Source organism: Aythya ferina (genome assembly GCF_964211825.1).
Source record: "Aythya ferina genome assembly, chromosome: 3".
Lineage (NCBI taxonomy): Eukaryota > Metazoa > Chordata > Aves > Anseriformes > Anatidae > Aythya > Aythya ferina.
In genome coordinates, this window is record NC_140298.1 from 55,230,309 (window position 1) to 55,254,875 (window position 24,567).

The following is a 24,567-nucleotide window of genomic DNA, read 5'->3' on the forward strand; positions in this document are numbered from 1 at the left end:
AAAACAAAAAAACAAAAAAAAAACAAAAACAAAAAAAAAAAAAAAAAAAAAAAAAAAAAAAAAACTCTGATAAAGGTTTGCAAAAAAAATTGTAAATGAATCATGTAATATAAAGCCCTGGTCACCTGATGTTCACCTCAACACCCATAGGAGTTGAGGGCCACTGAGTCCTCAGTACTTATTCCTGTTCCCAAGTGGAGTGGGGGTGTCAATTTTGCCCCCTCATCACTAGCTGTGTACCTGAAAAATATTTACCTTTCTTGGGCACCCTACAGATCAGGAGCTTTCAGTTGAGCAGAAAGGAAGTTTTTCAATGGGCAGCAAGAGAGATAAGAAATCTCCTAATAAAGATTTCATTTCTCACTGAAATAAACATCCACACAGTCAGGAAGCAGGTTGAAGGCATACAGTCAGCAGATAAATCCTCCAGCTCCACTTTCCTTATCCCATCTCTGCAGCACAATGCATTGAGTTGTCATCTGCCATTTGTGTATTCATTCTAATTCTTTCTGCCTTGTTATTCTGTCAATTTCTTAATCTATTTACACTGACTTTATTTTCAGTGTGTCTATTGTGACAGCAAATCCTGGAATTGCCTTGGGTGTTGTCTGAAAATGGCCATTATCAAATCATAATGCCTACCCAGATGAGGAACTGTAAAGGCCCTAGGCATCAGTAGGAGTCCTTAACAGCTGCCTGCAGTTTAGACCTGCATATCAATTTCCACCTTAGAGGATCTGCTGCAGCATTGTAAGGTGAATGGGAACTGCGTGTATTAAAATTTGGATTAGCGGTTCAACCAAAATGCTCACTTTCCCTCCCTCTCTGTCTCTCTCTCTTTTTTCACATTAATAAACTTGCTATCTCCATCTTTTGTTGGTATACTATATAAAAATGCAAATGATCCAGAATCCAATTAATTTCTGGAAGGTTGCAGCTGTTTTGGGCCCTATTCACAAAGACATGTGGTGTGCGTGCGTGCGTGTGTGTGTATGCATGTGTATGCATCTGATTGCTAAGGAAATCAGGCCTTATTATTGAAGCCTTGACTCTCAAAATTTGAGCTATTGTTCATTGCCAGTGCTGATGCAAACAGATAATTTCCAAATTGTATTCCACGTTTATTAAAGTGGTAGAAAATGTGGCTAATTTCAGACAAAGCTGGGAAAAGGTGGAGCTTGAGAGCTGAAATAGGAGATCTGGGAAATCTGTTTCTATTACAACAAAGAAAAGTTTATCTAATATCTCAAAAAGCATTAATTACTGTGAGGCGCAGGCAAACACATTGTGGATTTCTTCATTGGTTTTGTCATTCTTCATTGCTTTATTCTACTGCTGTGAATGGTTTGGCTTCATTTCATGTTTTGTTTTGTGTGTGTGCGGTGTTTTGTTTTTTTCTTGTTTATGCCTAATGTGTAGTTATGAAATTGAGACCATCCTGGGAATATTTTTCATTACCTCAGCTCAGGCTTGGAACAGAAATTTATCTAGACCAGGCAGTTTGAAGCAGCGTTTGTAATTGTTCCCGTCATTGGTTGAACTTAGGCAAGACATTCAAGACTGATTCTTTAATCCATATTTTTATATTAAGGGTTTACATCCACAGCTGCCCAGTTTGCATCTGCACCTGGAACCACAAATATTACAGCACAAAAAACTAACAACTTTGTGAGCAAATAGATCTTGATCTCCCATTTGTCTGTTCTGTCCATACTATCCTTGAGCGACAAAATCAACGTCATCTGATTTTCTATATTTATGTCTTGCTATGCTCCTGTTTGCCTTCCCTAGTATCTGATATGGCTTAAACATGTTTCTGTCAGTGGGATATTAGTAATCTCTCTCCCCTACCTAGTGAAACTCAAAGAAGCTTAATATCCATGAGACTTCTCCCCCGTGCCCTTCTAAGTTGGCCAACTGTTCAAAATTTATGCAAGGGAAGGGAGCCAGGGCTGACGGCAGCATGATCATACACTAGGCTGAAAAGGGGACAGTTTTCTTAGTTGTAAATAATCTGGGAATCTTCTTTCATTTACTCTTAAAATAAGGTTTTGGTATTTTTCTGCAGCAGTCACTAAAGAAGCACAGATGCTGCTGACAATGAGAGCTGAACTTGCAAACATCATTTGTCTTTTTTATCGTGCTACAAGCATTTGGTGAAATTTTAGTCATCATGGAAGTCCTACATTTAAGATACACAGTAGCCTATTAGACACATGTAGAACAAGCCCTCCTCAATTTCTTATAGTCAGCAATTTCAGCTGTGAGGACATACAAGGCTAAATTCAGCCTTGTGCAGAAAGCTTGTGTCAGGTCGAAGCACCATATAAATCCCACTTGAACTCTAAAAATAGAATTCCAAAATAGAATTTAAAGCCTTGTGATGGCTTCTGGTACAGGCAAGAATTTAACGAAGAGGAGATTGTTTTTGCCAAGGTTGTGATACCTTCTCTAAATACAGTCTCTACAGTCTCTTCTCTAAATACAGCAAGTGCCACAGAGGCAGCAACCAGGCCGGTTTCACTAAGCATGGCTGTTCATTGAATAATGCGCTGAGGTGCCTTGATTAATAAGAATAGGCTTCTCTCTGGGCAATAAACCAAAGGCTGCTCTTTCCCTGGGAAAGAGCCAAAGCTTTTGATCAGATAAGCCAGTTTTTTAAGTTTAATATTTTACAGTGAGAGCTTTTCTTCTTTTGGCTTTGTTGTAACCGATAATGCACAGAGATAATGCATATTGGGAGCACTGATAACAGAAAGAATAAGCAGATCTATAGCAAGAAAAATGGGAGAGAGGCTCCCATCTCAAGCAGTGTTCTGGAAAGACCAGGAGGAGAGATAGAATCGATAAGGTTGTGTATGGGTCTGCTGTAGCTGCTTGTCTTGCTGCCAAAGCAGCGATGGATATAGAGCCTTGCAGGTGAGCTTGCCATTATAGGGTGAAATCAGTGTGGAAGACACTGGTTGTTGTACTTGTGTAGGATACTTTATTTACACTACACCTGTAGTATTTTCTTTGTGTAAAGAGTAGTCAGGGTTCAGGCAATTTCTTCATTGAGAAGCACCAAAGAGTTTCCAGAGTAACGGCTCTGGCAGAGACGCTGACTGGGACAGGGAGTGAACTGCCCTGCTGCTTCCCACAGTCCGGTGTACAGAAATTATTCCATAAAATTAAGCAGTATATAGGTCTTAAAATCAAGAAGGTCCCTGCATTCAAAGAAAGAGAATTTAGAGGACTGTAAGTAACAGCTCCATCTGGTGATGTCATCTTTATAACATTCAAGTCTCTTTTATATAGTGTCATCCCCCCCAAGTCTTCGTTCAAATATAGATCATTTTCTTCTTTCCCAGTTGGCTTCATTATCTGAAATCATTCAGATTTCATTATAGTGAACAAAGTATAAATATTTCTTCAAGATAGAGAATACACTGGAAGATTATGGGAGAGCCTGGCAAATTGTCCCAGATCACCAGATGAGGTGATCTCTGTCATAATTCATTGGAAAGCAGGAGGAGGAAAAGTATCTCTCTCTGTTAGAAGAAGTGTCCTGTTAATGTAGTAAGAAAACGATGAGATTGATTGATATGAGTTAAGAAATATGTGAAGCTATATAATTTTCTTAAAGGGCTTACTTCTGTAGCTACTAGTTATCCTTAATCAGTATTGACATAAAGTTTGAGAAGCCTACCACTTCTCTGAATCATGTCACGTGTGTTATTTTTCCTCTCTCATTTTAGTCAGTCAACCAGATTTTTAATATCCCAGATGGGGCTATCTGTTAGAAGGTAAGATCATACTGAGCGCTCTTACTAGTAAGACCAAAGGCACTTCTAGCCCATCACCTGTCTCTGCGTGACGTTTCCTCTTTCTGCTCTCCCAGCCTCCAGCAATGCCCACCTCAAGGGACATCCTGAATTGACGTGGTCTCTGTATTTTCAGTAACTCTCCTACTTGTATAGTATCCCCATTTATTTCATGCATCTACAGCATCAGCAAGCAGTGAATTAACCACTTACTGCACAAAGAAGTACTTATGTTTGTTCTGAATACAGTTCCTACTATCTTAATTCTATGTTCCCCAGTTCTCTTATGGGAAGGATCAAGATCCATCTTCTCCATTCTATTCATCATTTCTCAGGCTTCTGTCATGTTCTTACAGGTCATACTTTTTCCAGAATTAAATGTGCTAGCATCCCCTGTTGTAGTTGCTGAGTAACTTTTCATAACATGAAGGCTGCTCTACAGTTTCCTGCCATCTTTGTTGCTTTCCTCTGAAATGTCCCCTTTTACCTGTATCCCTTTGAAAAGAGACAGGATGGTATTCAGCACAAAGTATTCAACCTGGGCTTGAGTGATTCTTTTCCATAGCAGCACAGTGATGTTCTCTGTTTTGTTCTCCATTTATTTCCTAATAATTTCTTAACATTTGACTTTCCTTCTTGACTGCTATTGAGCATCGGGTTGACATTTTCATAAGACTATCTATCATAAGACCAGATCTATCTCCTAATTGGTAATGATCAACTCCATCATATTAATATGTGGAGTTAGAACTGTTTTTCCAACATGCATTGCTTTCCATTTATCTGCATTGAATTTCATTTGCCATTTAGTTGCTCAGCCACTCAACCTCATAAGGTGTTTTTTTTTTTTTTTTTCTCTTGGCCACTGCTTGTCCTTGCTACCTCGAGTAACTCTGTATCACCATCAGACTTCCTGAACTCACTTCTCACCCACTTTCCCCAATGATTTGTGAAGCCTTGACTGTCTCAGGTGCCAGATCAGACCCCATTGCAACTCCAAGGGTGGAATGCACCCTGTTGAAAAAACACCTCTTCAGTTTTCCTCTCTATGCCCTATCCTTTAACTAGTTTGTTATCCATACAGACATCTTTCCCTTTGTTCCACCACTGCCTAGCTTTCTTAAAAAACTTTTGTGAAGGATCCTGTAGAAGTCCTTTGGAGATCTACATAGATTATGTCGGCTGAATAAACACCATCCATATATGCATCAATCTCTGTAGAGAACTCCAGTAAGCTTGGAAGATAAGACACTCCGTTATAAAAGCAATGTTGATTTTCCCGAGTGAATTAAAGTTATTACCTGCCCTTACTTAAACTAATACTGATTTTTTTTTTTTTTTCCTGAGAGGTGTTATATAGATGGTTGGGCAGGAGAGATAGTAATATGTTAGTTGGTATATATGCTTTTTCCATGATGAACCCAATTCTATTTATTATGTTACAGGCCCCACAAAGGTGGTTATACCAATCTGAGTGAATGAACTAGAGGTACCTACTGACTCTGACTGGCAGCATATGCATTGGTGATTCCTTGTCAGAGTTGCATGTATCCCTGCATGCCAGGAAGATTAAGTCATCTCAAATGACTGAGTGACTTCTGTTACCACCTTAGTTTAGCATTAGGACAGTGGTGCAAAAGGTGACATAAAAATCTACCTAGAACAGTCATTTGCAACCTGTGCACTCTGCTATGCTAAATATTTCTGAGTGTTAAGTGCTGTCAATTTATCTATTTACCTTATCTATTTTACACATAACATAATGCAGCAATAACCTATTGATTTGCCATGATATAAAGTCTGGCATTAGGATTAAGTCCTCTGTATTAAATCTACTGTTATTTTATTCAGACTGGTAAAAAAGACATAGGAACAATGATGAAAAACAACAAAAACAAAGACAGTTTTGAGGGTTAGCTCTCTTTTTCTCTGTGTCTTCACCCTATTAATGTGCCATCTGCTTCTAGGACATAGATTCATTTACCATTACAGTGTTCTAACATGATTACCTTTTTTCCCCCTCAAAAGCCACAAAGGGGCTAAATATAGATTTACTTAAAATTCTAGGGAAAGAGGCGGTCCTTGCCCTAGACACAATTGTTCTCTTGATTTTCAGAGCATTACCACTAGCATTAAATGTAATTTACTTTATCTGATGACAGTTTGCTGAACAAGATCTTAAGTTTTAATAGGATCAGGACATAGATGGTAAGTGGAGAGAAGAGAAAAGCATTGTGGGTGGAATTCATCCCACCCCATTACTCCTTCCTTAACTAAGAACAAATTGAGCACAAAGAGATTAGGCAGTCTCCAGGAGGTGGGCCAAGTTAGAGGGCATCAGCACATCCAGTCTCCAGGCTGGAGCAGAGTCTGACACCCTGCTGCATTTCCCCTGGTGGTGTGTTGCCCTGTTGTAGTACAGTTGTGAACTCATTACTCAGATATATGCTTCTCTCCTCTCTATTCACCATTGCACTCCTAATTACCCTCTAGTTTATGATAGCTAGTACAGGCTCATGTAGTTGCTCAGATTACCTGCTCTGTAAGCCATCCACTCCTTGCACAGCAGAAGCTTTTTTTTTTTTTTTTTTTTTATATATCTCACACTATCATGGGCAAATTTCATAGTATGATAAAGCCCTTCACCAATCAAAGCATCTAGTGTTAGAGGAGAAATTGGTTTCTCATTCAGAGTTATGGGACTATTATGACCTCCCACATTACTGCTGGTTCATTTGCAATCAGCTTTTTCATTATCTTTCAGCTACACCGGACCAGAATTATGTTAATTGCCCATTAACTACAGTTGGGTGATTCATTTATTCTTTTAATTTAGAGTATCGAAAATGGATCTAACCTCTATTTTGCTTTTAAAACTTTCTGATACAATCTGTGCCATTGCAGAGGTGAAAGTAAAAACAAGATATCAATAAAGCCATGTCCTTCGCTGTGTTCGGAGCCTCCATGGACAGCACAAGATCCTGTATGCCTTGCCTCTGCAAGGTATTCTGCAAGGAATGACAAATGAGTTTAGCAGAAGAGTTCATTTCTTTTTCTCTCCTTCTCTAGTGAAGTAGATTTTCCTGCATGCATACTGAAGCTTCTTAATTTTGTTTTTCACTTCATTATTTCTGCCTCTTAAAGGAGTATGTGATTCAAGGCTAAAATCATCCTCTACCTCAAAAAAAAAAAAAAAAAAGGATAAGCCTTCTGCATGGCAAGCTTATCAAATGTCTTTGTGGAGTTTTTTGCAGGTGGGTTGTGTGGCCAGTCTCTTTCAGAGAACAATTCCAACATTGTTTTTGTTCTTTAAGTTGTTGGGTTTCTTGAGCCTTGTATTCCTTTGTGAGGAAAGGGTGGTAATTGAATATTTTTCTTGCAGATGCTTTTTCCTTGGATGTCTCAGAATTGTGGACTGGGAGCATTCTCATCTCTATTATCTATAACAGATTGCAATTTAATTTGAGTTTTCCCCTGTAGCAACATGTAGGTGTTTGTGATAATTGTCAAAGGTAGAGTTCTCAATGGAAGTGTAGCTTCAGTCCTACAAATACTTAAGTATAACTTTACTCAAGTGAATTAGCCTAATTGATATGACTCCAGCACTTATGTGAATGAATGTACCACTTATAAGGATGAACATATTCATCCTTAACTAATTGCAGTCTCTGAAAGAAGAACTTTCTACATTTTCCCAGTAGCCTATTTGTATGATCATAATAATACACAGGAACCTTGACTAAGGATCCAGGTACCACTTTATTCAGTGCTGTACAAGCGAGTGAGAAAGAATACACAATGAGTCTCTGAGAGCTTGTATTCCAAGTGTGATACGTCAAAGGAGGTGACAGAACAGGCAAGGGATTTGGGGAACAGGAGGAGCACAAGTTGAGAGAGGTCATTTGTACTCTGTGCACTGGAAGGTAGCTGGGGTGGGGAGCCCCAGAGTATCTAAAAAAAAAAAAAAAAAAAAGGATAAAGAACAGGCTGAAAGTAGGTTTGGGGGAAGCCAGGTGTCACTGTGGGATAGAGTCATTAAGGCACCTGCAAGGCCTGTGGAATGTGTAAGAAACTTTGAATGCATCAGGAGGAAAAAAGGAAGGTCACAGCACATCACACTGATATTTCGCTGTATGCAGGACAAAATTTCCAGGCAGAGCTGTTATCTTTCATTGGACCAGTTGGAACTGGAAAAATCAGATGAGCTTTTGGGGGCACAGGTGCACCTGCAGGTTTGAAAAAGCTAACATTTGAGTATATCAGATTTTCTGTTCTTTAATTGGAGTTCTTGGGGAAGGAAAAGTAATAACTAAAAGGAAGAAGTGCTAGAGTATAAAAGAAGCAAATAAGCAGCATTTTACTTTATCACATTGGGGGGATTTTAAACTACTGTGATCATTAGATTACAAATACCATACATTTAAAACAGACATTTTCAGCAGAAAAGAATGCAATGACATGTATGTGGTTTTCTGAGCTATCTAGATAATGTATTTATGAAACATGTCTAAATTCCACAATATATATTGCATCAAATTGTTTTCTTTTTTTCCATGTCATCCTTCTTTTTTTCCCCCTCCTTTTTTTCCAGTTATTTTGTTTATTCTCTCTCTCTTTCTGTATGTTTTTGTTGCCCATCTTTCTTCAACATCTGTTTTCCTTTCAATTAACTTCTAATTTCCCTTTTCTATTCATCCTCAGGCCCTGGTTTTGCAAACCCTTCTACAGGATTGTTCACATTGAAATCAAGAGAATTTTTGTCACATGGATGAAGTTAGTGCTGCAGATTTTGGAATAAAATATCACTGACCTGGATATTAAACCCTAGTTTTTCAACAGATCTTTTTCTTTTCTCAGATATATTAGAAGTGTGTAGACCTTTATTATTCTGAACACTGAAGTGTTGCATACACAGCCAATTGAATTTTTGAGTTTTTTTCACATCGATATCTTTTTTTATCAAAAAGACACAGCAGAAATCCATTTTATGCTATATTCTCATCTCCACAGGTTGCACTGTGATTCATGTTTTATCATGATTTTGCAGTATGGCAAAAACCACAAGATCGGTAAATTTGATAGTCAGTGTCACAAAACCATACATAAAATTCGCAAGTTTGTTCTCTGCTCAGTCAGTCAGCTTCTACCCATTACCAAGAATTACATCTATGGAAAGCAGGTGTGACAGAGTGAAAAATCTCACACAGCTATGGGTGCACTCCAGAAGTCCAGAGGTTAATTCAGCCTCTTAAAACATGGCTTTTGCTTCAAGCAACAGCAATTGTCCCTTTAACTTCCCTTTATGTTGCAACCCTTCCCGAAATCTTTCTTGATCTCCTAATCAGCTCTCATCTTGGAGAGGATGGCAGCCTTGTAGATTAATCATCTGTGTATTGTGACTGGAACATCCAAACCACCTGCCTGTCTTCCAGCATCTTTATAGTGGGTGGCACCACCCTGTTTGTAAAGTTAAGCACTATCACGTTGTAAAGGCATAAATTCAGACTAAGTGACAGCTAGAAGCTAGAAGGGAGAAGGGGCACAGATAAGCAGAGTAGCTCTGGTGTGGCTCAGTGCCTATACACCGGCTAAATTCTGCCATATATTAATGCAGCCAGATTACATTACTGAAAGAATGAAACTGCAGAGATGAAACGCGGGGTAAAAAAAAAAAAAAAAAAAGAAAGAAAAGAAAAGAGAAGGCTCAGAGAATCATATTAATTTAGCTGCTTTGTATGAATTGATTATTTTCCCACTACTTTTTAAAAAATCAGGGGCCTAGAGGACTTAATAAAGCTGCTCAGGTATGTGTCTGCTGGAACACACATTGTCTCATTGATCTGCTATACACACAGATATACATACACAAGTGTGTGTTCAACACCTTCTGCATTGAGGTCCCCATCTCTGATTGGGATTGATTGATTTAGATGCTCCTAAATGGTCTATATTTAATCATCACGATAATCAATGTTCTAATACTGTCTGCATTCTAAAATATGCAGAAAGCTAGATATAGAGTTCAAGGCAACTTTGCTTCTGGAATCTTAATTATTTCATTGCTGATAATTTTCATTTAAATGTGTAATCTTAAATCTTGACTTAACTTTTTTAATATAATACTTTTCCATATTTTATTAAGTGTTCAGGATTGGATGATTGGATGATTAGTTCATCTACCTATGAACTAATTAGAAGGGAAAAGGCTGAGATTCCCAGCTTTTCTAAAATATGCGGCAGAAAGCACTTTTTGGAGGTGCATTTTTCCATATACGAATGCTACCCTCTGCTGGAGAACAGGTACATTACAGCTTAGTTTTCTTAATACCCGTCTGAGCAACTTCTCCCAGACTAACTGTAGGTAACAATGGTAAGGATTTACCGTCCTGCTCCCCAACTTCCCTTACTCTGAATGCCAGCTGCAGTGATGCCTTAACTGCCGCCCCTGCGAAAGACACAGCTTCTAAGAGGTATCTCTGGCTTCTTTGCAAGGCTCTGCAAACAAAACATGACAAGGTTACCTCTCGCCCAGGTTTCTGCAGTTAAGTGCATTGCTGTTTCCCTGCACTGTTGAGGGGCTTTGTAGCGGGAAGCTCGGTTATGTGGCTGCAAACACTGGAGGCTATTGCACAGAGGTGCTGAGCAAACAAAGAGTACAGGACCGTTTTCAAAGTCTCGCTCTAAATTTGATCTCGTAACTGGCAGGTAACATGGCTGCCTCTTTTTTCCTCCCGAGAAGCAAGTCTATGTTGTGCCCAGGCAGGGGACAGGGAGAAGGACTGCTACGTGGTGGTGGCACTGCACATAGCCCGTCTTATCTCCATCTCAGCCCCACGCCACCAGAACGAGCCGATCCAAATGCTGACTTTCATGCATCTGGTGTTTACTTGCATGGAAAGGATCCACTTGGATCTGATTCCACTTCTAGTTTTCATTCTTTCCCTTCAGACTCTCCCCAGTCTGCCTTCTTGGCAGCCTACCCTTTTTGGGGTGGCTGCCTAGTTCAGAAGGAAGAGGAGCTGAGTGGACACGTTTAAGATTCTTACCAGCCGTTGGGGCTTCTGGCTCTGACATGCAAAGATTTCACTGTTTCTGAATTAGGTTTAAGCAAGATGACTTTTTAGTCATAGTTTACAGAGTAAGAATAGAGTACAATCCAGAGAGAATGTAACACAATGCAATCAACATGCCAAAGAGCCAAAAGAAAGTGTAATTTATGCCAACTTTCACTACCTTGATGGATAAGCCCAGCAGAATATATTAACAAATGATGCTTCTACAGGTTTCTGGTGCCATCTGCTATAATTTAATGTATAATTATGCCTTTGGTACAGAACACTAAAGGATGGTTTAAAAAACTATAGAACATATCTCAGAATTACAGTAATTTCTGTTGATCCCAATTATGTCTCATAAAGCCCCATTGTTGGTGGGTTTTTTGGTTTTGTTTTCTTCTTTTTCTTAAAGCATAGACTGTTTTCAAAAAGGAGTATTTAACTCTGGTTTCCAGACTTCATAAGGAGTATTTAATTCTGGTTTACAGACTTCATAAGCAGACTTCATAGCACAATCAGCCATATTTATCCCACTGTTGCAATATAAATTTCTCATATTGGGCAGAAATAAAGCAGGATACTTATAGTATGAAGACCCACTACCTGTAAAGGTACAAAATTCAGTTTCACATTTTCAAATGAAAATTCATCTTCAGGTTTGCTATAAACACAGACCAGTCAGCTTTCTTGCAGAACTCAGGCCTGGTATTGTATTAGTCTGAGCTATTTTAGAATTTGCCTTAGAGCCTATGTGAAGTCTGTCATTATAAAATGAATAAAATGTGGCAGATTTTTATTCCTTGAGTTTTTAGATAAATCTTGATGGGGATTAAACCACAGGAAAAAAAATGTTCTATCATTAGCAGAAAAAATGAATTATTTTTACTTCCCTGAGCAGAAGGGAAGCATGCTCCCCTTACAGCATCATGTTATTGCTTTTAAATGCTCTTGTTATCATTGTCAAAGTTTTTATTTTCCTTTGATTTATCAAAGTATTGGAAAATAACTACTAAACCTTTCCAAAATTACTAGCACATGCAAAGAGTCAGTAGATTCAAAAAGCTTGTGTGATTGCTTCAAAGATACAAAAAATGGGTATTAGGCCTTTTAGCTGTAGCTTGAACAAATTACTGAGAACATTACATAGTATTTTGAGCCGTCGTAAATTTTGATCCTTATTATTTATCTCCAAAGCAAGAAAATAAAGCACTGTATTATAAAACTTTGTTGCCAACTATGTAAAGATGTTCTGAAACCCCAAGTATGCACCAGGTAAATAAATATATTCCACGAGACCTTCAAAACTTAGTAACATCTTGATGAATGATGCAAAAAATAAAAAGTAATGGACAATACTACATTAAGACACATGATTATAATAGGATCAAGAGTGTAGAAGTGTTTTTAATAAAATATTAGGGGAAATTAGAACAGGAAATTTTCTCTTCTCCTTCTCTTCTCCTTCTCTTCATGTTTTCTGAGAAAAAATGGCAGAAATGTTATCTAAAAGTGTAGTTCCACATGTGTTTTCTATGGATATATTCATAGCCTTTTATCACAGTTATTTGTTTTCATGTCTAGCCTGAAAATGAATGAAAAGTTTTTTTTAAATTCCTAGGCAAAATATACATTAATATTAAAGTCAGGACAGTTTATACAAATACAGGATATCGCCTGGTTTATAGTATCATTCTGCTTCACTATTTTTCATTGTTAAGGTGTCTTCTGAAGTAATATTTTTAGTGAAAGTTCAATACATTGATACAAAAATGGGCCTTAGGAAATAATTAGACAAAGTCAGGTTTCAGAACAAATGGGATAAGGTAGCTATGAATGCAATGAAGCTGGAAATTAAAAGAGAGATCCCAGTTATCAGGGAACCCTGTTAGAAGAGCTTTTCAGTGGGAATAGTGAGAACAGCACCAACAAAAATCTCTGATTTAGGAAATGGGGAATATAATGTGGCTTTTGCAGCCACAGGGTCTTGGGAACCCATGAGGTCTCTTCCACTGCCATGTTCCTAGAAATATGGTGTGTGTTTGTAGTGAGAGCAGTTGACTATGAATGGCAATGAAAACTTGCTGAGAGAAAGATGGTTCTAACATAAAATCTTGGCACAGTGTTTGTTAACCTTTCCCTTCCTGTAGTTTTCCATGTCTAGCCTCTTCTTTTATCAGAATGAGACTTGAACTGCCTTCTGGCATCTGTGGATCTTGGTATCCCGCCTTGACGCCACAGCTCAGACCACTGTATATAAACACCATAGCACCTGACAGCACAAACGGAGTATCTCCTCATCACAGATGTTTTCTCTAACTAAAGAGAAGAGGGTTTGCTCCTAATACTCACTTTCTGAACACCAGCTGGTAGAAGAGGGTAGATTCCTCAGAGTTGCCTGGAATGGCCTTCCTATGACCATGAGGTGAGCATGCTACTTACCCTGGATTTCCTGATCCCCTCTGAGTCTTAGTTGCACTGTGGGAAGCCATCTCTGGATCCTTACCTACCAGCTATCCTATTTCATCTTTTAAAGCACAAAACCCACAAGATATGATCAAACTCTCTGTTAACTTTTTGGTTTTGGAAGGTACTGGCAGAGACATCCCCAGGTATGATGCAGAATAATCTCTTGCCCTGAAACTACATCAGTTGTAAAACCTTGATCTGGATACTTAGTTCCTCCAGTGGCCCATTTTATGGTGGCTGTAAGATTCAAAGGAAAAAAAAAAAAAAAAGAGAGAGAGAGAGAGAGAGATGGAGCCTGTCTTTATAATGTCTTTCTTTTTCCCCATCTGCATTCTAACTGACTTGAGCAGGCCTAAAGGTCACTCTGCATGTAGCCACAGTAGCTTTTTAAAAATCTTTGAATGTTAATCCAGCTCTGAACTGCTCTGCATTTGCATATTTGCTTAATCAGAAGTGTGTAAGGTCAACACAGGAGCTTCATTAGGATATTCATGGTTAAAATTGCTCTCCTCATCACTTCCCTTGCAGCATTCAGCCAGGCTCTGCACAGGTTGCAGACCTCCCTCGTGCCCCTGCTGGGAGTGGCAGTGGGGATAAGAGCAGATGCAGAAATAAGTGGGGCGGCTGGACTCCTCCAGCAAGCAGGGGGGCAGAGGCAGCTTGTATCATGCTAGCCGTGGTTTCAGCTGTGCTGTTTTAGCTGTTAAGAAATCAGAACAAAGTCTATTTGAGAATGTAGAAGGACAAATCTGCGAAGGTATGGAAGCTAGGATATGCAGATGACTGAGAGCAAGTAGTGTTGAAGAAACCTTAATTGTTAGGCAGCAGTGATTCAGGGGTGGCCTCTGGGGGTGGCTTCAAATGTATCCACTGGAAAATTCCCTCCAAGGAGGCAGCAGTTTTCAGAAATCTGCAATACCAACTAATAACTGGCTGACTCTTACTTGTGTAACTGTGGTGTTGCCTCTGACCAGGCAGTGTTGTGTAAAACAGCAAACTCTGGACATCTTTTACTTTAGTTTGTGTGTCTTCAGGAAGAGATAGTGTCCTTTACAAAGATTTTGGTCTTATTGGGGCCTTCAGTCAATCCAAGTTCTTCACCCACTGCAAACATCCATTTCTTCTTTTCTCTGCTCTTTCTACCCTTGTTTTTGCCAACAGCCATTGGTGCAAAGCCTACCTGTCTAACTATTTTATTAAAAAGAATAGAATGTAGAGGTGGAGAATAGAAAATGCTAGCAAATATATTAAAGGCAATGCCAGTTTTAGAAAAATTAAAACTTAAGGAGCAGTTTTGCTGCACTATATGACCTTTCGTACCACTACCTATCGTATGGGAGGCATGCATCCAATGGGTTCATTTGGCTGGCAGGACACAAAATGGCATTCTGTGATACTTCCCTTACTTTTTATGCCATTAATCACACATATTGACTTCTATCATATGATGCAAAATAGAAAAAAAAAAAAAAACTATTTCAGGGCAAGTGTAAGTAGTATCAGATATGTATTTCATGCTCAGATTTTTCTTTACCATGTGAACAGCCAACCCATTTCTTTTGTGACAACTTGGAGTTATTAAAGCCAGTTAAGGCTTTCAACTTTATATTTCAGAATGAGTAGAGACTCCAGGAATTACAGCCACTGCCCATACTGCAAAAGTGAGGATATTTGAATGCTGTTTTTTCAAAATAGGGAAAATGGCAGTAGAAGCTTTCAGCAGATTTTAAGAGGATACTACAGACACGATGGAGGTATTATAAGAAAACTTGTAATTCTGAGAATATAATGCCTATTAGTAGAGTTAAGAGGAATTACAGAACATACATGGAGAAAAACTGAACATCTGCTATGGATGAGAAGGCTTTTTTAAATGTAAAGTGGAATAATGCTAACAGATTGCCAGCAGGATGATAAAAATAAAAATAAGAAGTAAAAGTTAATTCCAAACATTGTCTTACAAGATTAGATTCTGATGCTCATAACATAATACTTTGGTCAGGTATATTTTTCAAAATGATTTTCAAAAAATTAATCCTTGTACCTCTGCCATTGTCACATCCTTCTCCCTTTCTTGTCATTCACCCATCTAAAGCTTTATGTTTCAGTGGATTGAGCTTTGCCTTTCAAAAAAGTTTTGGTGCGTAGTGATTAAAGCCTGCAGAATTTAGTTTATGTAACCATGCAGAATTGCAATGGGATTTCCTGTTCTTTAGGGTCATGATTTTTACAGGCAAAGGCTCCAGATCTGTCTTCACTAAGACCATGGTTTGCCTGGCATTTCAGTCCTGCTCAAAAGTAGTCCCTATCCCTTCCCTACCTCGTGCACTGTGCCAGCACAAGCTGAGGAGCTGGGATGTACTCAGTCAGGAAAGCAGAGCAGCTGGGAAATAAACCTGTGGGGAGACATTGCCTTTCAGCTTGAATCTCCTCTGATTTGTTCTGTTACTCAGCTGCACAACTGATGCTGCTAGCTCAGAGGAGGGGATGGCAAAGTGCAGCAATATGTGGCTTCAGGAAGAGAAGGCATAGGGGCTACTTTTCCCTGCAGCAACATCCCCTTAAATGAATGTTCCATTAAAACCTTAAGTGAAGCTAGCAGGAATTTTAATGAGGATTAAGCAAATGGATCAAGGCTGGCACATCAACAGAGACAGGTCATGAGTAGAACTAATACAGCTCCATTCTGATCCAAAACATCTCATTTGTCAGAGCCCACACTTGGAAGCAGTCTGTTTTCTTAACAACATTTAAAGTGACACATAATAGGAAAAAATCAACACTCTGGAGAGATTTTGCCCTTGAAAATTTTGGGCTGAAGCTTTTGCAAACAGTTTGTGTGATTATTGCTGTGATTGCACTCAGTCTGCTTTTGTATTTTGGCCTTGAATTTGAACAGCCGCGTGCTAGCTATGACACTACCTCCTCACAGCCTGAACACTGCCTCCCCTACGTGTGAGCAGGTGTAAGTTCTGCACAGCTGACTAACGAGGCAGATTGGATGAGCTGTTGTTCATACAACAGGATCTAGATTTATGAACATTTATTTTTGGTCATTTGGCAGAACCGCTACTTTCTCTTGATGAAACTTTCTCTTGGTTAACAACAATAAAAATCTTTAGAAAATCTGATTTATATATTTTGCCTCGTAGTTTCTTAGACTATAATGAAGTATTGCTGTCATGTAATTCAGGGATCTCTGGTGATCAAAAAGACATCATGAAACATTGCCAAAAAAATAATAAAAAAAATAAAATGAAAATAAATTTTAAAAAAAGGATATACACATGATTAAGTAAACAGATAAAAATTGAAGTTCTACAGTTAGATCAGTTGTTTTCAATAGTTGGCTTTAGATGAAAACCCTCTAGTATCCCTCTCACAAGACAATCCCTAGATTTTTTTAGGAGGGAATATGGGCTTCTCTATTAAATATTGTGGGCAACAGGGCAAAAAAGCTGCTTGTGTAATAAGGGATTTTCAGGAACGTGTATTTAGTTTAATGGTAACAGAGCTTAAAACAGCTAAGGATGTGGCAACTCACGAAGTATTCTGTCTGTCTAGAGCTCAGCAAGGAAGACAGTTCTGAAATAGAAATCTTTTGATCTTAAAATGACAAGATCTGAATAGTAAAACCCCCTCTCATAAGAAACACAGGCTGTAATTATGGCACATCTATTATTTAAAATGTTCTTGAAAATTCACATAAAAGCTGTTCAAAACAAAGTACGGCATTAGGTCGGGAAGTGGTCTGTAATACAGAGAATATTTTTTTAAATTAATTTCTGCCTTCTTTACCCAAGCAAGTGTTTGCTTGCAGTAATTGTCATTCATTAAGTGAAATGTTTGGTCCAAACAGGTTGTCTCATTCCCTGTAAAGAAAATAGATTCTTAGTTATTCTGTTTTATTTTAGAGAAGATCCTAAACATGTGCAAAATTTCTGAAGAGGCTCAGGTCTTTCCCTTCCTATAGCCTCTCCTCCCAAACAGCTGAGCTATGTGTGTGCCTGATAGCCAGCAAATCTGGCAGAGTCACTGTTAATATGTTAGCCACAGCTATTATAAACAAAATTCTGCAATGTAATCGTCTCACAGCAGACATCAAATAACCTAGGAAAACAAGTGAGCTGGAGCTTAGTCATATTTGATAATTAATGTGCGATGGTTTCCAACCAAAATTAATTTAGTGATGGAGTAAAACATATGGAATAATGCTTAAGCTTACATCAAAGGCAAATATTGAATACATTAGGATACATTATCTCTACTCTTTCTGGAGTACATTATGTTCTATTAAGATGTGATGTTCTGAATTTCTGCCTGGGCTTCTCTGAGAATTTGTGTGATGGCTCACAAATGTGTTCCCCAGTGCCCTCCTCTCTAGCACTCTTCCAATTCAGCTATCATTTTTTGTTTCAGATGAAGCATTAACACTCATTATCTGTCAGCAGAATAAAAAAGAAAACAAAACAAAACCAAAAAGACCCAACAACAGTTTTTTTGCTTTTTTTTTTTTTTTTAGATGAAACATCTTTCCTGGATGACACTTCTGATGCTATCAGTAGGAAAAGCCTTCAAAGAAAATGGGTATCAAGCCTGAAACATTACATAATGCTGAGTTGAAAGACAAAGTGTTTTCTGGAATTCTAAATTTTTTAAGCAGCTGCCTTTAAGTGAACACAGCCATCACTGTTATAAAATATTCAAAGCCTCATACATATCAAACAGAGACACAGTTACTAGGGCAAACAATCTCATGTATCAGTTAAACAAACATTTGGAATTTTTCCTGAGCCCTCTCTAGGTCCTTATAACACACTTCTAGTTTTAATTGTTTTTTTATCCTTTGCCCATTTGTTCTCTTTTTTTTTTTTTTTTTTAAATGACAATTTTCAATTTTCCATGACCCTTCTGGCTCTGTGAAGGAGCAGGCTGGCATGCAGTCATGGACGCCAGAGATTAAAAGACTTCTCCATGTTAGGTCATTAGCCATTCCTCTTGCTGTACTATAGCTCATTTTCCCATTCCTAATTGATCACTTCATTGATCAGACATTATGGAGATGGCTGAGTAACCTAAGCTTTAGCTTTGAAATGCAGTAGAGACTGCAATTACCTGAAAGTCTTCAAGGGAGCCTGCAATTTTCAGGCAGTTGGAGGCTCAGTTAATCAAGGATTCTGGCTAATGGAAAGGAGGGAGAGGAGCTGTTTGAGCTGGGCTCCCTGAGGCCAAGAGAGATGTGGAGAGAGAAGAGAAATGTGCTCATAAAATGTTCTGTGCCGAAGTCTTGTGGGATGCCAGCGGATGTTTAGAAGCAATGCAGAAGCTCCTGTTCTGATGATAGATCAACGTAGCTCAGAGCGTGAAACACCTGCTGAGCCATCCCAGGGTTAGAGTTATCGCACCCAGGAACCCAAAATGGTTCCCAAAGGGCTGTTCTGTCCCTCATGGTCAGATCCTCTCTGCTCACCACCACATCTCCACATGTGCTGTCTGCCCTGCAGGGTCTTGAAGGGTAGAGGGGCGTTGGGGCGCTTGTAGTGTGGAAAGCTGAGGAGACCTGAGGCCTGGGATGAGCACAGGAGCAGCCTTCCCAGTCACACGTGCATGTACTGAGGCTTCAGGTGTCACGCTGTGCATGTGTGTGCGCCCCTGCATATGTACATGTGTATAGAAACTGCCAGGGTCCTGTCTGTGCCTTTTCTCCTTAGAAACTTTCACAGGGCAAAGCCCTGCCAGGATGCAGTCTCAAACTAACCAAACATAATGGCTAATTCAAACTGAGGTAACATTGGGGACTGAGGTGACAGTGCTGACATTGGGCCCGTGTGGTTCCTATGAGTCCCTCAGAGATGCCTCTCTTTTCAGTTTAGGTAAGTGTGCATTAAAAAGTAAGGCCTTTACTATTTTCTCTGGTATTGCAGATCCCACCAAATAATGTATTCTTCGGTATCGGTTAATTATTCTCCTGCTTGTTAATATACATTATGCTATGGGTCATCATCTACTCTGAAGACTGGTTTTCAGTGGTGTGCACGTTGTGATATAGAGGATAAGAGATTTCTCTTTGAAGGCAGTTTATAAATCTTATTGGGCTCCTTCATGATGAAAGGCACTATAGATATATAAGAGATCAAAGCTGTGTAAAGATCAGTGGTATTTGTTTGCATGAGCTTTCTCTTTCTGTTCCTTCTGAGGATTTTGAGCTTCAAAGTTTCAGCTTTAAAGAAACTCAAAAACCAAAAGAAAACCCTAACAACCCACCATGTTGCAGCTGGCTTGAGGTTGGGCCAGCCAAGTGCCACATGCTTCTGACCAGGACGCAAAACCTTTTCTGCAACATCCTTCTATTTGCAGACAAAAGCTGGTGCAGAGAAAACTTTTACTCTTTTTTTGAGGGCCCAGAGAAGAAAGTTTTGGAGAGGAGGAATGCTGCTTAACAACACAGAGGGAAAATCAGCTTAACTTAACTCAAAACATAAGTGTTTCTATTGTGACTTGTCAGTCTGCTAGCAAAATTATTATCATTTGTGAGTATACACTAGCAATTGGCCTAAAAAGCATATGTATTTAATTATACAGTTTCTGGTACGTTTGTCTGAAGTACAGTTTACATTGCACTTAAATCAAATGTTCAAATATTGAGAATTTCATTGTGTTTCTGTAGATGTCTGCAGGAATTAGGAGAATAAATCCAGTGCATTCCTTGGAAAGAATCAGCTGCATGTAACATGGGCTTTGACTACCTTGTCCTTTGGTATCAGACCTAGTGCTTGGCATAAAGTAAGTCATCCCTGATATGTGAACTTTCATTTTTCAACAGGATCACTGCATTTTTATTTTTAATTTTTTCCTTCATAGTGTGATCTCATAAATGGCATTTAAATAAACCTGTGACCCACAAAAATAGCTCTTTATGTTAGATTCATGCTATGGTCACGCAGAACATAAACATAGATGTATTACGTAATGTAATAAGCCAAAATTAAATAATAATTTAAAAAAAAAAAAAGGACAAGTGACCCTGTGTGCCCAATCTGAAAATCTTTCTTCTTTAAAGTGCTGCAAAAATTGTGGGTCAATATTGGCTGGTTATCCATCATCACTAAAGCTCTCACTGTGAGCATCCAAAAATCCACACATCTAATATCACTTGTCTTTTTTTTTTTTTTTTTTTTACTCCATTCTTTCTAAAGCAAAATAAATAATTAAATAAGCAAATCTAAATTAAAGGGGAAGGAGAAGTAAACAGAACTATTATGGATCTATGCTTGTCTCTGTAGAGCAACTTAGTGTGAAAGCAATGAGCCAGACCCAGATATACAGGTGAACCCCAGACTTTCTGTATATCATCTACACATTATTCTTGAGATAAGTCATAACAAATAATAAATAAGCTGTGTAGCCAAGCAGAATAGAGAACAATAAACTGTCTGCTACACTTTATCAATATAAAGTCCTAGTCCAACAGCCAAGGGGAAGCACAGTAAACAGGAACTGGGCTTAATCAGTTGCTAGTGCTTGCAAGAACTCCAGAGGCCTTACAGAAGAGAAGAATGTAAATCTAGTCCAGTGGTACAGGATTTTAAAAGTTCAGTCTTCAGCTGAAGACGTTTCTTTTCAGGGAGAATATAGGAAATGTTTCCATACTAGAAGAATCCACCCAACCATGAAAACAAATGTTCCCAGTCTATTTGCTCTATTATTTATTTCTTTGTAAGGAAAAAGCACAAACTAAGAGCAAAGCAGAAAGCATAAAATTTGAAACAGGTCTCCATGTCCCAGGAGGCTGTCCTGGGGTGTATCCCAAGCAGGAGACCCCCATCTCCACTCTGAAAGCTGTCCCTCTTTCTGTTAATTATTCTTGAGCTTTACCTTTTAGTATCCTAAGTGAATACCTTGGTCACAAAATTGTCGTGTTTCTATGTTTTTACTATGTTTCTATGGTTTTACTTTGGCGCATTTGTAGCAGTGGTACAAGGCACTGCTAGGCAATCACTGCTTAGTCAAAAAGTAAACGTGTGTTTTGTCACAACCCTCTACAGCCAGTACTGCCTTCTCACTCTCATTACTTTATAATACAGGGCTAGCAGCAGAGGAGAAGAATTGTTCCCATATCCAAATTGTTGATTGTAAAATGTCTCCTCCCTGCTTTGCTGATGATCAGAATAAAACACATCAGACTGGAAGGAAAGTACAATTCCCAGTTGTCAGACTGATGAATAACTGAACCAGTTTTCATGAGTCTCAAATAATAGCAAAACCTCCCCCAGAGAAATGTGTCCAACCAAACAGAAAAGGGTGATTTTTGGACATGAAGGATTAAAACTTTCTCTTACACTTTCTGTTTTGCAGTCTACAAAAGCTGATTTTTCTGTTTCCTTCCAGAATTTTATGGTGAGTCCCCAAGTTTGCTTGACTAAAGTCCCTTCAAATAGCTTTATTTAGATGTGAAGGGAAAAACAACTTGTCTCGTTCATTCTGGTCTAGTTTTCTAGTGCTCAGTGCCATGAATTGGATTGCATATGGGGAGATAATGTCTTTTTTGTACCTTCCAACGTCTGTGAAAAATGTCATCCTGGCTAATAGGTTGATTAAAACTCTATATGCTCCAGAAGATAAATATGATTGTTTACCATACTTGCCCAAGATAATGACAGTAGAGAAGACAAGGTTGAAATTCTGTACGATTTCCTCTCTTCTGCATCCAGGGACGTTCAGCAGACAATACACAGATGGTGCTCCACATAAAGCATCGCATTAACTGGTAAACATTTTTCTTCCCATTAGCTAATTTAACAATATGTTCTTGCTATTAAAGAAATAGACAAATCACAGAAAACTTGTCAGCTTAATCCTGATTGCTGAAATAGACCATTGGCCCAGATGGGATTGTTTTCTGGCCTATCAGGCTTAAAACATCCAGGAATTTTGCAACCGCCAGCCCAAACTCTGGCAGTGTTGATTCAGCTCTTCAGCCTTAATTGAGTTTCAGGCACTTAGCTCTCTGGAGATTTTTGAATGACAGCCTAAATATCGAAGGCTACTCCTCCTGTGTGTATGTTAGGTGACCTGAATTTTCGAAAACGATGAGCTCTGAGGAGTCTGGTTTAAGTCAGCAGATGCTGTAGGTGACAAAAATCACAGCAAAAGCCCCTGAGACGTTTTTGCCAGAGTGGGCAGTGGAGCAAATTAAACAAGCAGTAGTTCCAGTTTGTTTTCATTTGCCACCTTTTACAGCAAAGACACTGTTACTGACCTTGGGGCTGGAGGTGTTGCAGAGGCTTTCTTCAGAACCACATGAAGGGCAGTGGAGCCTGCACATCGGGGTTTCTTGCACAGCCATTTTCCATACCGTTCTCTTCATCACCCTGTTCCCACATCTCCTTCATCTTCTAAACAACACAGCAGCATGGAGGGAGCTCATGGATTATTAAGGATTAGCCTGCAGGCTAATTTTAGGAACACATGTGGCCTCCATTATTCTTATAACTAAGTGTGCCCAGAAAGTTGGTGAAAAACAGAGTAAATGAAACAGAAGCCCACTGAAAAGTGACAATGAAGCTCATTGTGGCTGTGCTCTATTACCCACTTTTAATAGCAGTGTTGCAAACATCCCTTTATTTAGTGCAACTCTTTGCACAGGAAAAGTTGATAATGAAAATAAACTTCCTTTTCCAAGTTTCATTCATATACTCCCTTGATGGAGAAAGAAAGTAAAAGATAAAATATTTTTAAAATAAAAGAGGAAGCAATTAAGGAGCCACTGGACCCAATAACTTTTTTGTTTTAGTGTCTACTTCTAGTATATAAATCTTGAAAACTTAATTACTTTTTTATTTGTATTATCTGTTGTTGCATTTAGCTTAATTTTATTTGCTCAGTTGCAATAACTACATACACTGTGATATTTATCTGCTATTGGTATACTACGTACTTTTCCCTTCAATTTGTACAGAGAATGGCATTTTCTAGGGTTTTCTTTTGGTTCCAGTAGCTGTGCCAAATATTTTCAGAAAAAGAAAATAAGCAACATCCCCAAACCAACAGCATGTCCACCTAGTGAAAAGAACTGCACAGTGCAAGAAAGAAATTCAAGGCCTCCCATGTTTTTCCTGTAGATTGAGACTTGATTTACTTTTAAATTATGCTCTGACTCTTCTATCTAAGCCTTCATCTAGGAAAAACAAACAAACAAACAAACAAAAAAGATAAACATTTCCAGCCCATAGCATACAATCAAGCTTGTAATAATATTATCTTAATTCCTCACTCACTCTTTGGGAGACGTTTTATGTTCAACCTTAACACAGATTTACCAGATGACTCTCCACTTGGCCTACCAGTGTGATTCTATTTTAAATATTTGTCTGCTAACTTCACTAGGTTCAAATCTTTGGAAGACATCATCTGATATATGTATATCTGATGTACGTATAACTGGACACCTCCAGATTTAATTCACCCTATCTGTCATAAGGGAATTCTTTTGTAATGTAGTTAGACTCACCCAGTGGTTAACCATTACCAGAAGGGACAGCTCTCTTGTGCCAGGACTAGCACTCATCTAACCCTCAGGACTCTGTGCTAGAAAACTAGGAAACTCTAGAGCTAGAAAACGACTCATTTTTCTTAAGGGTTTTTCCCGAGCTGTGCTCTCGTGTAGTCACTGAAGTGATGGGAGGTAAGCTAGAGCAGAGTGACTCTTTTCAGAGGCAGCTGGCACAGTTCAGATGCTTTGTAAAATTCCAGGAGCAGCTGTTCGCTTTAGTGCAGAGTGAGTTGCCCCCTGACCAGTCCTGTCTTTCTCAAATCGACGGTGCAGGCAACTTGGATGACTAATTTAGATGAGATTTTACCAAAAGTTATTTTGTGCAGATAAAGCCAAGTGACCTGAACCCCACTTTACAAACTTAAGGTGACCAACCTTTAGTTGGCATCATGAGATCTGCATTTATTTACTTCAGTTCGGTACTTGATCAGTTTTAATGGCAGACCTTCTTGTTAAACTTGGTAACTCAGCAATATTACTGATCTGTGTATGCATAGGCACTGCAGGCATCCCTCTGCATGCAAATAGAAATATGAAAGCAGTGCCATTGTTCATATGCATAGGATGGCAGTATTCACCACAATTTATTTCATATTGGATTACAAACATCGAGCCATGGAAAAGATGTCAACTATTATACATCAGCTGCTTTGAAGATATTATTCTGGTGCTGTCACGTTTTGTAGGAAAA

At 38.7% G+C, this 24,567-nt stretch overlaps 2 long non-coding RNA genes across 2 annotated transcripts in view; both read left to right on the forward strand.

The window, feature by feature from the left end:
• LOC311435137 overlaps positions 1-18,926 on the forward strand; it is a 30,851-nt gene extending 11,925 nt beyond the window's left edge. The window contains exon 2 of the long non-coding RNA XR_014691955.1: positions 17,847-18,926. This is a non-coding gene — a long non-coding RNA (uncharacterized lncRNA). The remainder of the gene's footprint in view (positions 1-17,846) is intronic.
• LOC311435135 overlaps positions 1-24,567 on the forward strand; it is a 58,546-nt gene that overhangs the window by 18,577 nt on the left and 15,402 nt on the right. The window lies entirely within an intron of this gene.